The sequence below is a fragment of the Pongo abelii genome, chromosome 5 (genome assembly GCF_028885655.2).
Source record: "Pongo abelii isolate AG06213 chromosome 5, NHGRI_mPonAbe1-v2.0_pri, whole genome shotgun sequence".
Classification (NCBI taxonomy): Eukaryota; Metazoa; Chordata; class Mammalia; order Primates; family Hominidae; genus Pongo; species Pongo abelii.
The window spans coordinates 109,217,070-109,230,879 of NC_071990.2; the positions used below are offsets into that span (position 1 = coordinate 109,217,070).

General features: G+C 42.7%; 1 long non-coding RNA gene across 4 annotated transcripts in view; it reads left to right on the top strand.

The window, feature by feature from the left end:
• Positions 1–12,882, top strand: part of LOC129060019 (uncharacterized) — a 38,544-nt gene extending 25,662 nt beyond the window's left edge. For 3 of the 4 annotated variants that reach the window (XR_008526334.2, XR_008526335.2, XR_008526336.2), the window contains 2 exons: positions 11,669–11,740; positions 12,029–12,824. This is a non-coding gene — a long non-coding RNA (uncharacterized LOC129060019). Of the gene's footprint in view, positions 1–11,668; positions 11,741–12,028 lie in introns of all 4 variants that reach the window. The other variant, XR_008526333.2, reaches the window with a different exon arrangement.
• The last annotated feature ends 928 nt before the right edge of the window (positions 12,883–13,810 follow it).

Here is a 13,810-nt window from a genome sequence, read left to right on the forward strand (position 1 = left end):
GAGGCCAGGAGTTCAAGACCAGCCTGAGCAACATAGTGAGACCCCTGTCTCTACAAAAAAATTTTTAAATTAAATTAGCCGGGCCTTGTGCCACTGCACTCAGCCTGGGCAACAGAGCAAGACACTGTGTCTCTAAAAATAAAAAATAAAAAATTATACTGTGCATGAGAAAAACCCTTTTTTTGTTTGTTTGTTTTGTTTTGCTTTGTTTTTTTTGAGATGGAGTCTTCTTCTGTTTCCCCAGCTGGAGTGCAGTGGCATGATCTCAGCTCACTACAACCTCCATCTCCCAGGTTTAAGCGATTCTCCTGCCTCAGCGTCCCAAGTAGCTGGGATTATAGGCATGTGTCACCACACTCGACTAATTTTTGTATTTTTAGTAGAGACGGGGTTTTGCCATGCCACCCAGGCTGGTCTCAAACTCCTGACCTCAGGTGATCCTCCTGCCTCGGCCTCCCAAAGTGTTGGGATTACAGCATAAGCCACCGCACCTGGCCTGGAATTTTCATTTTAAACACAAATGGGGCTGGGCACAGTGGCTCACAACTGTAATCCCAGCACTTTGGGAGGCCTGGACGGGTGGATCACAAGGTCAGGAGTTCAAGACCAGCCCAGCCAAGATGGTAAAACCCTGTCTCCACTAAAAATACAAAAATTAGCCAGGCATGGTGGCAGACGTGGTGGCAGGCGCCTGTAATCCCAGCTACTCGGAAGGCTGAGGCAGAGAATTGCTTGAACCTGGGAGGCAGAGGTTGCAGTGAGTCGAGATTGCGCCACTACACTCCAGCCTGGGTGGCAGGGCAAGACTTCGTCTCAAAATAAACAAAAAACAAAAAACAAAAGAAGAACATCATGGATAATTCTACCATCCAGATAACTACTGCTCGTATTTTCTCCCAGTCCCTTGGCTATGCATATATTTTGAAATTCCTTTTAAAGATTTTCACTGTCCTGTTTTAAAGCAATCAATAATGTTTCATGCTGAGGCATGGCTCAATTTTCATAATAAAGGAGGAGACAGAGAGAGAGACAGAGAGATCAAGAACAAGGAAGATTCAAATGTCTGGGAGGATTGGTAAAAGAAAGAAAGAAGAAGAGGCAGGCAGCCAGATCCTCTTGCCTCCTTTCCCTTTGACTGCTGACACTGCCCCCCTACATCTTCTTCCCCTGGAGGCATTCCCCAAACCTTCAAATAGAACAAAAAAGCTGTTTCAGACCCAAAAAGCATCACAAGCCAGTCTACTATTATTCCTTGTGAGGAAAATATCAATGTATATGATGGCTAGGTAATTTCTGGATGTTTGCATTTCTATCACGACGTGTTTTTAGGCGTCTAAGAAATCATGAATATATTTTTCCCCAAAGGATTTTTTTCAATCCCCTGAAAACATATTTTACATTCTAACACGAAGATGACCATTATTCTGACCTCCTGGCCATCCAGTTATCACTCTGCATTAAGCCTTCTTCATATTTTTAGGATTTTTGCAAGTTTGAGTAAATAACCCAGTTTCCAGAGTAGCTTGCATCACTATGGCCTAGAACGTGAGACAATTACATGTATCCTCCTTTTCCTGTAATTCCGCAGAGGAAGAACACATGACCTATAGTACCTATAGTGAGCACTAGGCTATGCAAACAGAACAGTCTGTCAGCCTCTAAGAAGATGCTCAGTATCTCCTTGGGCCTCTTTTTACTGAAGTCTCTAAGCATGACGGTACTGGGCTTCCTGATCATACTAACACCTTATCATGAGATAATTATAGCTCTGCCTTCTGTTTCCAGAGCTCTGGTGGATTAGGTACTATGATGGTTAATTTTATGTGTCAATTTGGCTAGTTTATGGTGCCCAGTTGTTTGGCCAAACACCAGTCTAGATACTGTTGTGAAGGTATTTTTTAGAAGTGGTTAACATTTATTTTTATTTTTAGAGTCATGATCTCAGTCTGTCATCCAGGCTGGAATGCAGTGGTGTGATCATGACTTACTGCAGCCTAAACTCCTGGGCTCAAGTGATCCTCCCACCTCAGCCTCCCAAGTAGCTGGGACCACGAGCTCACACCACCATCCTGGCTTATTTTATTTATTTATTTATTTATTTATTTATTTTACAGAAGGGTCTCAATATATTGCCTAGACTGATCTCAAACACCAGGGTTCAAGTGATCCTCTCACCTCAGCCTCCTGAGTTGTTGGGATTACATGCATGAGCCACTGTGCCTGGCTGCATATGGTTAACATTTAAAGTAGACTTTGAATAGAGCAGATTGCTCTCCACAATGTGGGTGGGCCTCATCCACACAGTTCAAGGCCTTGAAAGACTGAGGTCCCTAGAAGAGGAAGGAATTCTGCCTCTAGACTCAAACTGCGATATTAGCTTCATGTGAAATTTCCATCCTTCCAGCCTGCTCTATAAATTTTGGACTTGCCAGCCCCCACAATTTCATGGGTCAATTCCTTAAAATAAATGTCTCTGTCTTTCTGTCTCTGTGTGTGTGTGTGTGTGTGTGTGTATATATATACACACATACATATATATGTGTGTATATAAATACATATATATGTATATATATACACACATACATATATGTGTATATATACACATACACATATATGTGTATATATACACATACACATATATGTGTATATATACACATACACACATACATACACAGACACACATACATATATGTGATAAATAGAAGATATACATACATCTTACATATGTATCTATCCTCTTTATCCTATATATTCTATAGGTTCTGTTTCTTTGGAGAACCCTAACTAATACAGACATACTGAATGACAATCTCAATGGACATAACTAAAATGCTGGGTAAAATATTTTTAAGATATCTTTTAAAATGCATCACTGAGCCGGCACAAAAGGGAGGGATTTTCATATCCCAAAAAATAAATGAAAGCAGGAACCGTGGCAGGTAAGCATTTTCCAAAAAGCACTTCCAGCTTTCACCCTGAAAGTTTCTGTCAGATTCTGGAGACCCTGAATCTCAACTCTGAGATGATGTTTAGGTATTGCCCAAGGTGGGGAACCTGTCAGGAGAATCCTTGCATAAAGCTGAAACCACAAAGGGTTACATCCTCAGTATAAAGATAATTAAGCCGGGCACAGTGGCTCACACCTGTAATCCCAGCAGTTTGGGAGGCCAAGGCAGCTGGATCACCTGAGGTCAGGAGTTTGAGACCAGCCTGATCAATATGATGAAACCCCGTCTCTACTAAAAATACAAAAAAAAAAAAAAAAAAAAATAGCTAGGTTTGGTGGCATGCGCCTGTAATCCCAGCTACTCGGGAAGCTGATACAGGAGAATTGCTTGAACCCAGGAGGTGGAGGTTGCAGTGAGCCGAGATCGCGCCATTGCACTCCAGCCTGGGCAACAAGAGCAAAACTCCATCTTAAAAATAAATAAATAAATAAATAAATAAATAAATAAATAAATAAACCCTGCCCCAAAGAGGAGTGCCATTAGCCAGGACATTTGTCTATCTTGTTGACAGGAAAGGACGGACACAAAAAAAGATCTCCTCTAAGAATTTGAAACAATTAATACAAGGAGATCTCACACAGATTTTCTATCCAGATCCACCATTTATGTGGTCCAAAAAAAGAACCCTAATAATACAGTATTTCAATATAAAAGGACTCCACATTAGCAGTACAACCAGGTGACTTGACTAGAAAGAGCAAATGCAAATCTTCACACAAGTTCATCTTTAACCTTAACCTCCAAGAATCCCCAGATAGAGTGCCAAGGCAAAACCTAGGAGAAAACACAGCACCAGGAAGTGAACTAGAAGAGGCAAGCAGCAGACAACAAAAGTAGTCCCTCCAGAACATCAAATACTGGCATTTTTAGTTACCAAATACAAATATTACATGTTAATTAAATAACAGAGGAGCTTAAAATATTAGCAAGGAACTGAGACTATAAAGAAAATCCAAACAGGTCTGAAACAGAAACAAACAATACTTTAGAAAATGAAAAATACAATGATTCAGTTTTGTTTTTTTTTTTTTTTGAGAGAGTCTCACTCTGTCATCCAGGCTGGAGTGCATTGGTACAATCTCTGCTCACTGCAGCCTCAACTTTCCAGGCTCCAGCAATCCTCCTACCTCACCCTTCCAAGTAGCTGGGACCACATGTATATGCCACCACGCCCGGCTAATTTTTGTATTTTTAGTAGAAATAGGGTTTCGCTATGTTGGCCAAGCTGGTATCAAACTCCTGGCCTCAAGTGATGTGCCTGCCTCTGCCTCCCAAAGTGCTGACATTACAGGTGTGAGCCACAGTGCCCAGGCAATGATCCATTTTTTAAATTAGGGAGGAGGGCCTTGAACAGCTGGTTAGACCCAGCAGAAGAGAGAATTAGTGAACTGGAAAACTGGCACAGACATTTTCCAGAATACATCCAGAATCAAAGAGATGGAAAATATGAAAGAGATGAGAGTTATAATTCATCATCAGGGTTTGTGAAGGAAATAATAGAGTAGGGAAGAGAAAATTTCCAAAGAGATAATAACTGAGAATTTTCCAAAATTGTAAATGACACCAACCTTCAGATTCAAGGAGCCAAGTGCATCTGCAGCAGAATAAATAAAAAGAAATCCACATGTAGAACTATGATTGTAAAAATGAAGCACTCCAAGCCGGGCATGGTGGCGCATGCCTGTGGTCACAGCTATTTGGAAAGCTGAGGCAGGAGGATCACTTGAGCTGCAGAGTTCCAGGCTGCAGCGAGCTGTGATCATATCACTACACTCCAGCCTGGGCAACAGAGCAAGACTGTGTCTCTTACAAAAATTAAAAAGGCAGAACTCCAAAGGGGAGATAAAACCATAAAGGTAGACAGAGGGGGAAAAGTCACTTTTTTTTTTTTTTCTTGAGACAGGGTCTTGAGCTCTGTGGCCCAGGCTGTAGTGCAGTGGTGTGATCATGGCTTATTACAGCCTCAACCTCCTGGGCTCAAGTGGTCCTCCTGCCTCAGCCTCCTGTGTAGCTGGGACTATAGGCACATGCCACCAAGCCCAGCTGATTTTTAAAAAATTTTTTTTGTAGAGATGGGGTCCTACTGTGTTGCCCAGGCTGGTCTCAAACTCCTGGGCTCAAGTGATCCTTCTGCCTCAGCCTCCCAAAGTGCTGGATTACAGGTACTATGCTCTGTCTGACAGGTTACTTTTGAAGATGCAGCCTTAAACTGAATACTGACTTTCCAACAGCAACAATAACAACAATAAAACCAAAAGATAGTGAAATCACATCATCGATGTGCTGAAAGAAAATAACCATGAATCTAAAATTATATCCCACTTGTAGTCCCAGATACTCAGGAGGCTGAGGCAAGGGGATCACTTGAGCCCAGGAGTTGAAGGCTGCAGTGAGCTATGATCAAACCACTGCACTCCAGCCTGGGTGACAGAGTGAGACCTTATCTCTAAAAATAAAAAATAACAAGATAATATTCCCAGTGAAATATCTTTCCAGAATGAAGGTAAAATATAGATATTTTCACTTAACCAAAAATTGAGAGACTTTCCCACTGGCAGACCCTCACCAAAGAAAATTATAAAGGATATGCTTTGTAAAGAAGCAATGGGCTGGGCACAGTGGCTCACACCTGTAATACCAGCACTTTGGGAGGCTAAGGTGGGCAGATCACCTGAGGACAGGAGTTCGAGACCAGACTAGCCAACATAGCAAAACCTCTTCTCTACTAAAAATAAAAAAATTAGCTGGGTATGGTGGCATGCACCTGCAATCCCAGCTACTCAGGAGGCTGAGGTAGGAGAATTGCTTGAACCTGGCAGGCAGAGGTTGCAGTGAGCTGAGATCACGCCACTGCACTCCAGCCTGGGCGACAGAGAAAAACTCTGTCTGAAAAAAAACCCCAAAGGGCTGAGATTACAGATGTGAGCCACCATGTCTGGCCAAATTTTTTTAAATTAAAAAAAAAAAAAGCAATAGAAACCTTCCCAGATGGAAGGTTTGAGAAGAAGAAATAATCAGCAAAGATATAGGTAAATATGTAGGCAACCCTATATAAATCTATGTGATTGTATGAACAATAATAATATCTAATTTGTGGGGGGAAAGATTAAGCTAGAACTGGATCCCAGTACTAGAAACAGATGATAATATATAAAGATTTCTAAGGTTTTCATATTGTTCAAGAGGCAGAAAGATATTAACTTTGTTAACTGAAAATATTAAAATAGGTAACCACTAAAAGAATAAATGCACAAAGAATATAACTTCCAAACAAGAATGGGAAAAACTGGACTGAGAGGGGAAAAAAATTCTCAGTCAATGCAAAAGAAGGCAAAAAGGAAGAGGTAAAACATGGAAATATAAAGCACCAAAAAGATGGTAGTAACAAATTGAATATATCAGTACTCACAATAAGATAAATGTAATAAAGACTCCACTTGAATGATGAAGATTGTCAGACTAGGTTTTTGAAAATCAGCAATATACTGTTTACATGAGATTTTTAAAACATAAAGTCATAGAAATGTTGAAAGTCAAAGGACAAGAAAACAAATATTAATAGAATAAATCTGATGGGGCTATCTATATTAATATAAAAAAGAGACTATGGCCAAAGCATTACTAGAAATGAAAAGGATTGCTACCTAATTCACGAAGAACATAGACCAATTAATTCTATGCTCATACACACCAAAAATCATGTACTCTTTTTTTTTTTTTTTTTTTTGAGACAGTCTTTTGCTCTGTCACCTAGGATGGAGTGCAGTGACAGAATCATAGCTCACTGCAGCCTCGACCTCCTGAGCTCAAGTAATCCTCCCACCTCAGCCTCCTAAGTAGGGGACTACAGATACAAACCACCACACTCAGCTAATCTGTCTTATTTTTTGTAGAGATGGGGTATCCCTATGTAGCCCAGGCTGGTTTCAACTCCTGGGTTCAAGCAATCCTCCCACCTTGGCCTCCCAAAGTGCTGGGAATACAGGGATTAGCCACTGTACCAGGCTGAAAAGACATTTTTAAATTACTTAAATAAATGGAAAAACAGCAAGTTGTTAGTAGAAAGCTTTATCAATAGCGTGAAGATGTTAATTCTCCCCAAACTGATTAAATCCAATTCCAGTGAAAATATCAACAATACTTTTCACCAAACTTGACAAGCTAATTCAATTTAAAGGGAACAGCAAAAGGTCAAAAATAGCTAAGTGTCCCTAAGAAAAAGAATAAGGCAAGGGGACTTGCCCTCCCAGATATCAATACTTACTACATAAGCTAAGTAAATAAGACAGTGTGATATTAGCAGAGGTATCTCACAAAGGGGCCAATGGAAGATGATAGGGAACCTGGAAACAAACCAATGCATATATGGAGACTTGATTTTATAATAGAGTGGGCTCCAGAGATGAGTAAAGAGTCAATCAATGAGCCAGGTGCGGCGGCTCACGCCTGTAATCCCAGCACTTTGGGAGGCCGAGGTGGGTGGATCACAAGGGCAGGAGATCGAGACCATCCTGGCTAACACGGTGAAACCCTGTCTCTATTAAACATACAGAAAATTAGCTGGGCGTGGTGGCAGGCACCTGTAGTTCCAGTTACTCGGGAGGCTGAGGCAGGAGAATTGCTTGAACCCAGGAGGCGGAGATTGCAGTGAGCCAAGATCACACCACTGCACTCCTGCACTCCAGCCTGGGAGACAGAGTGAGACTCCCATCTCAAAAAAAAAAAAAAAAAAAAGTCAATCAATAGTACTAGGAAGTTTGATTTTTTATTTTTTTTTATTTTTCAAGACAGGGTCTCACTCTGTCACCCAGGCTGGAGTGCAGTGGCACCATCTTGGCTCAATGCAACCTGTGCCTCCTGAGTTCAAGAGATTCTCCTGCCTCAGCTTCCTGAGTAGCTGGGATTACAGGCGTGCCACCACACCCGGCTAATTTTTGTATTTTTAGTAGACATGGGTTTCACCACGTTGGCCAGGCTGGTCTCGAACTCCTGACCTCATGTGATCCACCTGCCTCAGCCTCCCAAAGTGCTGGGATTACAGGCGTGAGCTACTGTGCCCAGCCAGGAAAATTTATTAAACAACTGCAGGAAATTAAATTGGAACCCTACTCAAACCATACACAAAAATCAATTTTAGTTGTATTAAGGACTTAGATGTGGAAAGCAAAGCTATAAAACTTTTAGAACATGGTTTAAGAGAATACCATTACAATCCAATAAAGGGTAAGTTTTTCTAAAACAGGAGACAAAAATATCCACTCATGAAGGAAAATGTTGATAAATTCTACCGCATAAAATTAAAGCTTTGTTTCACCAAAAGACATTTAAAAGAGAGGAAAAGATAACCACTAAATGGATGGGGGGTGGGGGTGGTTGGGGAATGGTTTGGAATGGAATTTGCCAAATATATAATTGGGACAAAGGATTAATATCCAAAATATATGTTTTAAAACTCCTATGAATCAAAGGGAGAAAGAAAAAACAAGCCTGCTAACATAGCAGGACCCCATCTCTCTCTCTCTCTCTCTCTCTCTCTCTCTCTTTTTTTTTTTTTTTGAGACAAGAGTCTCACTCTGTCACTCAGGCTGGGGTGCAGTGGCATGATTTTGGCTCACTGCAACCTCTGCCTCCTGGATTCAAGTGATTCTCATGCCTCAGCCTTCTGAGTAGCTGAGATTACAAGCATGCGCCATCATGCCCAGCTACTTTTTGTATTTTTAGTAGAGACGGGGTTTCGCTATGTTGGCCAGGCTGGTCTCGAACTCCTGGCCTCAAGTGATCCACCCACCTTGGCCTCCCAAAGTGTTGGGATTACAGGCGTGAGCTACTGCACCTGGCCAAGACCCCATCGCTTAAGTAAATAAATAAGCTAAGTGTGGTGTCAGGTGCCCGTGTTCTAGCTATTTGTGAGGCTAAGGCCAGAGGTTCACATGAACTCAGGCGTTTGAGGCTGCAGTGAGCTATGATTGTGCCACTGCACTCCAGCCTGGGTAACGGAGCAAAACCCCGACTCTCAGAAAAAAAAAAAAAAAAAAAAAAAAGAAAAGAAAAAAGAAAAAGATAAACGATACAATGGAAAAATGGGCAAAAGTCACAAACAAGTATTTTACAAAAGAGAAAACACAAATGGCTCATAGATACCTGAAAAATGTTTGATCTTATTAGTAATCAGAGAAATGCAAATTAAAACCACAGAGGTATTTTTTCCCATCTGAATAAGAAAAATTTAAAAGTAAGTCAATAATAAGTGTTGACAAGGATGGGGAGCAATAATAACTCTTACTACCTTCTGGTGGGAGTGTACATTAATACAACCATTTAGAGAAACAGATTGATAGTAAAATTCAGTAGGAAAGTCAATTCTACTCCTGGGTTTATATGCTAGAAAAATTCTTGCATATGTACACCAGGAGGCATGCATTACAGATTCTCATAGCAGCATTGTTCAGAATTACTAAAAAGAGAGAGACAGAGTAAGGGAGAACCAAATGTGCATTCATAGTAGTAAGGAGTAGTCACTTGCGGCATATTCACACAGTGGAATACTATACAACAATGAGAATGAAGAAACCCCACTGTGCAAATGTAACACAATTAATTTAATATCAACATTAAACAGAGTGTTGGGGAAAAACCCAAATCACTGAAGCTATATAATGTATGCTTCTGTTTATGTAACATTCAAAAAAAAAAAGCAAAACTTCACATGATTTTAGGGATGTATATGTAGAAGTCGTAAAATTATAAAGAAAGCAAGCAAACGAATAAAACACAGCTCGGAGTGGTGATTATCTCGGTGTGTGTTGGTGGGGAGGGGAGACACCATCTAAGAGGGCATGAAGAGGTTCCTGTGGATACTAAGATTCTATTTTTTTAATGTAGCTGCTAGGATATAAACATTCATTTTATTTCATTCTTTTAGTTGCACAAATACATTCATACTGTATTTTATATGTATGGTACGTTTCACAATCAAATGGTCAATGTGGCCGGGCACGGTGGCTCACACCTGTAAATCCCAGCACTTTGGGAGGCCGAGGCTGGTGGATTGCTTGAGGTCAGGAGTTGGAGACCAGCCTGGCCATCACGGTGAAACCCCGTTTCTACTAAAAATACAAAAATTTGCCAGATGTGGTGGCATGTGCCTGTAATCCCAGCTACTCGGAAGGCTGAGACAGGAGAATTGCTTGAACCTGGGAGGTGGAGGTTTCAGTGAGCCAAGATTGTGCCACTGCACTCCAGCCTGAGACAGAGCAAGACTCCGTCTCAAAAAACAAACAAACAAATGGCCACTGTGTGTTATTTCTGGGATCTTGACTAAACACATTGAGGCTGGGCTATGTCTCCTCTGTTTCCCTCTCCAAGAATGAGTTAGAAAATTCCATCTGGCCAGGCGCGGTGGCTCATGCCTGTAATCCCAGAACTTTGGGAAGCTGAGGAGGGTGGGTCACCTAAAGTTAGGAGTTCGAGACCAGCCTGGCCATCGTGGTGAAACCCAGTCTCTACTAAAAATACAAAAATTAGTCGGGCATTGTGGTGCATGCCTGTAATCTCAGCTACTTAGGAGGCTGAGACAGGAGGATCACTTGAACCTGGAAGGCAGAGGTTGCGGTGAGCAGAGATTGCACCACTGCGCTCCAGCCTGGGCAAGAGAGCAAGACTCCGTCTCAAAAAATAATAAATAAATAATAAATTTTTAAAATGAAAATTCCATTCTCTTATTGATTTAAATCTAGTCGACCTCTGGACAAGCCCTTCCCTTTGGCTTATTACTACCATATTCCAAATCTAGTGCTATACTTGTCCCTGCTCCGCAATTATCAGCAGTCAGATTTTTGTACTTTTCTGGCAACCTAAGCTTAGGGGTACCAAGATCATCCTCCTGCCTTTCCAACAGTGTTTGCTCAGCCTGCAAGTGTAAGAGGAAAAAAAAAAAAAAAAAAAAGGTTTAATTATAATCACTTCTCCAGGAACTGCTTTCCTCTAATGATGTCCACATCAAGTGACTCCAAAATAATTCTTCATTCTAAAAGAGAGTAATTCTGGCCGACTGTGGTGGCTCACGCGCTTTGAGAGGCCGAGGCGGGTAGATTGCCTGGGCTCAGGAGTTCGAGACCAGCCTGGGCAACATGGAGAAACTCCGTCTCTACTAAAATTACAAAAAATTAGCCAAACGTGGTGGTGCGTGCCTGTAATCCCAGCTACTTGGGAGGCTGAGGCACAAGAATTGCTTAAACCCTGGAGGCAGAGGTTGCAGTTAGCCGAGATAGTTTCACTACACTCCAGCCTGGGCGACAGAGCAAGACTCTTGTCTCAAAAATAAATAAATAAATAAATAAATAAATAAATAAATAAATAAATGTAATTCAAGGCCTTGAATATCAACCAGAGTGAGTGATAGCAAGGCTTGATAACAGTATTTCACTCACGCCTTTCATGGGTAGACCTTTTCAAAATCATCCAGTGTCCCCCTCTCTGAAGACCTTCATCTGTAAAACAGAAATAATAAGCAACTGTGCTGAATGTTCTTAGAAGGTGTGGTCATAAACTTTCTGTTAATAGGCAGTAGAGCCTGTTGTTAACTCTAGCTAAATCTACACATTAATTTGGAAGTTTCATCAGTCTGACTCATATTTTCTTTTTTCTTTCTAATAATTCAGTATCCCAGCCTTTACACCCTCACTCAACTTCTGGCATGGACATTCTCAGCATTGCCACACTTGCTAATAAAGGTAAAAACTATACTATTTTTTGGCAGGCTTTAATAACTTTCATAATGAGCTACCATTCCTGTTATTTATTTGATTTGAACTTGCAAAGGCATCAGTAAATTAAAAGAAAGCACACTGAGATTTGGTGTAGGAAAAAAATGTCAATTCCCAAATTCGTCTTTTGGGAATTCAAAATACACAATAGAGCAACAGCTGTTCTAGATTTCCATCAGAGATTAGCAGATAAGTTATTATTGAAATTCAAAGTTGTGACATCTTTAGATAAATATTTGCCCTTGATTTTCACAGCCTCTGATTCAACAGAAATCTGGAAGGGTTCACAGCTTGGCCCAGAGAAGATCGTTTTAAATCTACAGCTTTAAAATGTGGTTGAAAAGGAGCCCAGGTTGGATCCTGCCAGCAGGTCCGCTGGCCGCTGTTACCTCCCCACTGTCAATGCCTAGGTCTCTGCCTCCAGCCCTATTTCAGCCTGTCCTTGAGGATTTGCTTCACCTCATTTACTGAGCCTGCCACAGATTCATTACCTGGCATCAGAGCTCCCCTCTCACTGCGCCTGCCCAGAGGAGTGCCAGTATACTAGCCAGATGCCGCTGGAGGGACTCCACAATAAAGCCTGGCTATTAAAGACTTCAACAGTCTCATAAAGTCACTTTGCCAACTGTAGAGCACACAAGTGCCCGCAGATCCAAGCCTCCTTCCTTCCCCAAAGAAACACCTTGGATAAAGCCTTGGGATATCATCCATTAGCACATGGCTCCAGCCAACACATGAATTCCCTTACACCAGCACATGGTCTCTCTTTCCTGTTCATTCACTTTGGAAGACAGTCCTTGAAATGACAAGGCCTGGAGTGTCTTGTACAACCACCCCCAATCCGGTTTCCAGCAGAGGCTTGTGGGCTGGGGAGTGTATCGATTTGTATTGTTAAAGGAATTTCCTGCTCCTCTCAGTGTCAGCTGAAGAGCCCTCTGCAGTCATTCTCCTATTTTGAGAGAAGAGAAACAAGAGGAGACAAACTCCTGGTTCCTTCCTACGGGGTGGACAATGTTAGTCCTACAATTTGGATTTATTTGTTTATTTTTTAATCACCGCCACTTCTCCAAGTACAAAGTCTGTGTCTATAAAGTAATTAGATATCTTCCATATGTTACACCGGCAAGTCCATCTCATCATTTTACAGAGGGATGGTGACTTCCTTTAGCCCCCCATACTGACCGCGGTCCCTCACCTACTGACTGATTGACTTATAAATCTGCCCCCCACCCACTTGTCTGTCCATTGAAGGCAAATTCGCCATCGGGAACACAGTAGTTTCTCAATAACTATCTAATGCATGGCCACCCTTCCCGGGATTTAGAATATCAAAGGGGCGTGTTCTTTCCTCCGAAATCACCTGCCTGCGCTTCCCCCAGCCGGGTGTCCCCAGCCTTCACCTCGGTCCTGCCACCACCTCATCCCGCTTCTTCGCGGCTTCCAGGCCTCGGGCTGGGATCTCAGCCCCTGCCTGTAAGTGCGGCCCAGAGGTTGCGACACGCGTCGGAGCGGGGCAGCGGAGGCGGGGACAGGGACGCGGCAGCCACGCCCGCATCTCTTTCCCCTCTCGGGCATCCCCGAGGGCCCTTCTGCCTCCAGTTCCTTGAACCCCCGAAGCCCCCCGTGCGGCAAGAGCGAGTCGCAGGAACAAGTGGGGAATCTTGGCCGCGGCCCCCTCCCCCGCCTTATAAAAAAGAAATTGACTTTTGTTTGGAGTTTGTGAAAAGTGGGGCTCGGGGCCCAGTCAATGGGGCGCCCCGCGGCGCGGGCTGAGTGGAGCTAGCGCGAACCGCTCAGCCGCGGCCCCAATTAATCCGCCCTTTGTGCGGCCCGCCCGGCCGCCCCCGCCGCAGCCGCACCAGCGGCCCATTGTTCGGCCTCGCCGGGCCGCGGGATTTACCCTTTTCAAACAGCCGGTTTTGTCCAGGGCAGTTCGAGCGGAAGTTTCTCACTGACAATTTGCCCCAAATAGATAGATTTGTCAGAAGCGACCTTCGGGAAGGAAGCAAAAAGCCACCGGCCCGAAGGTTGGGCCCG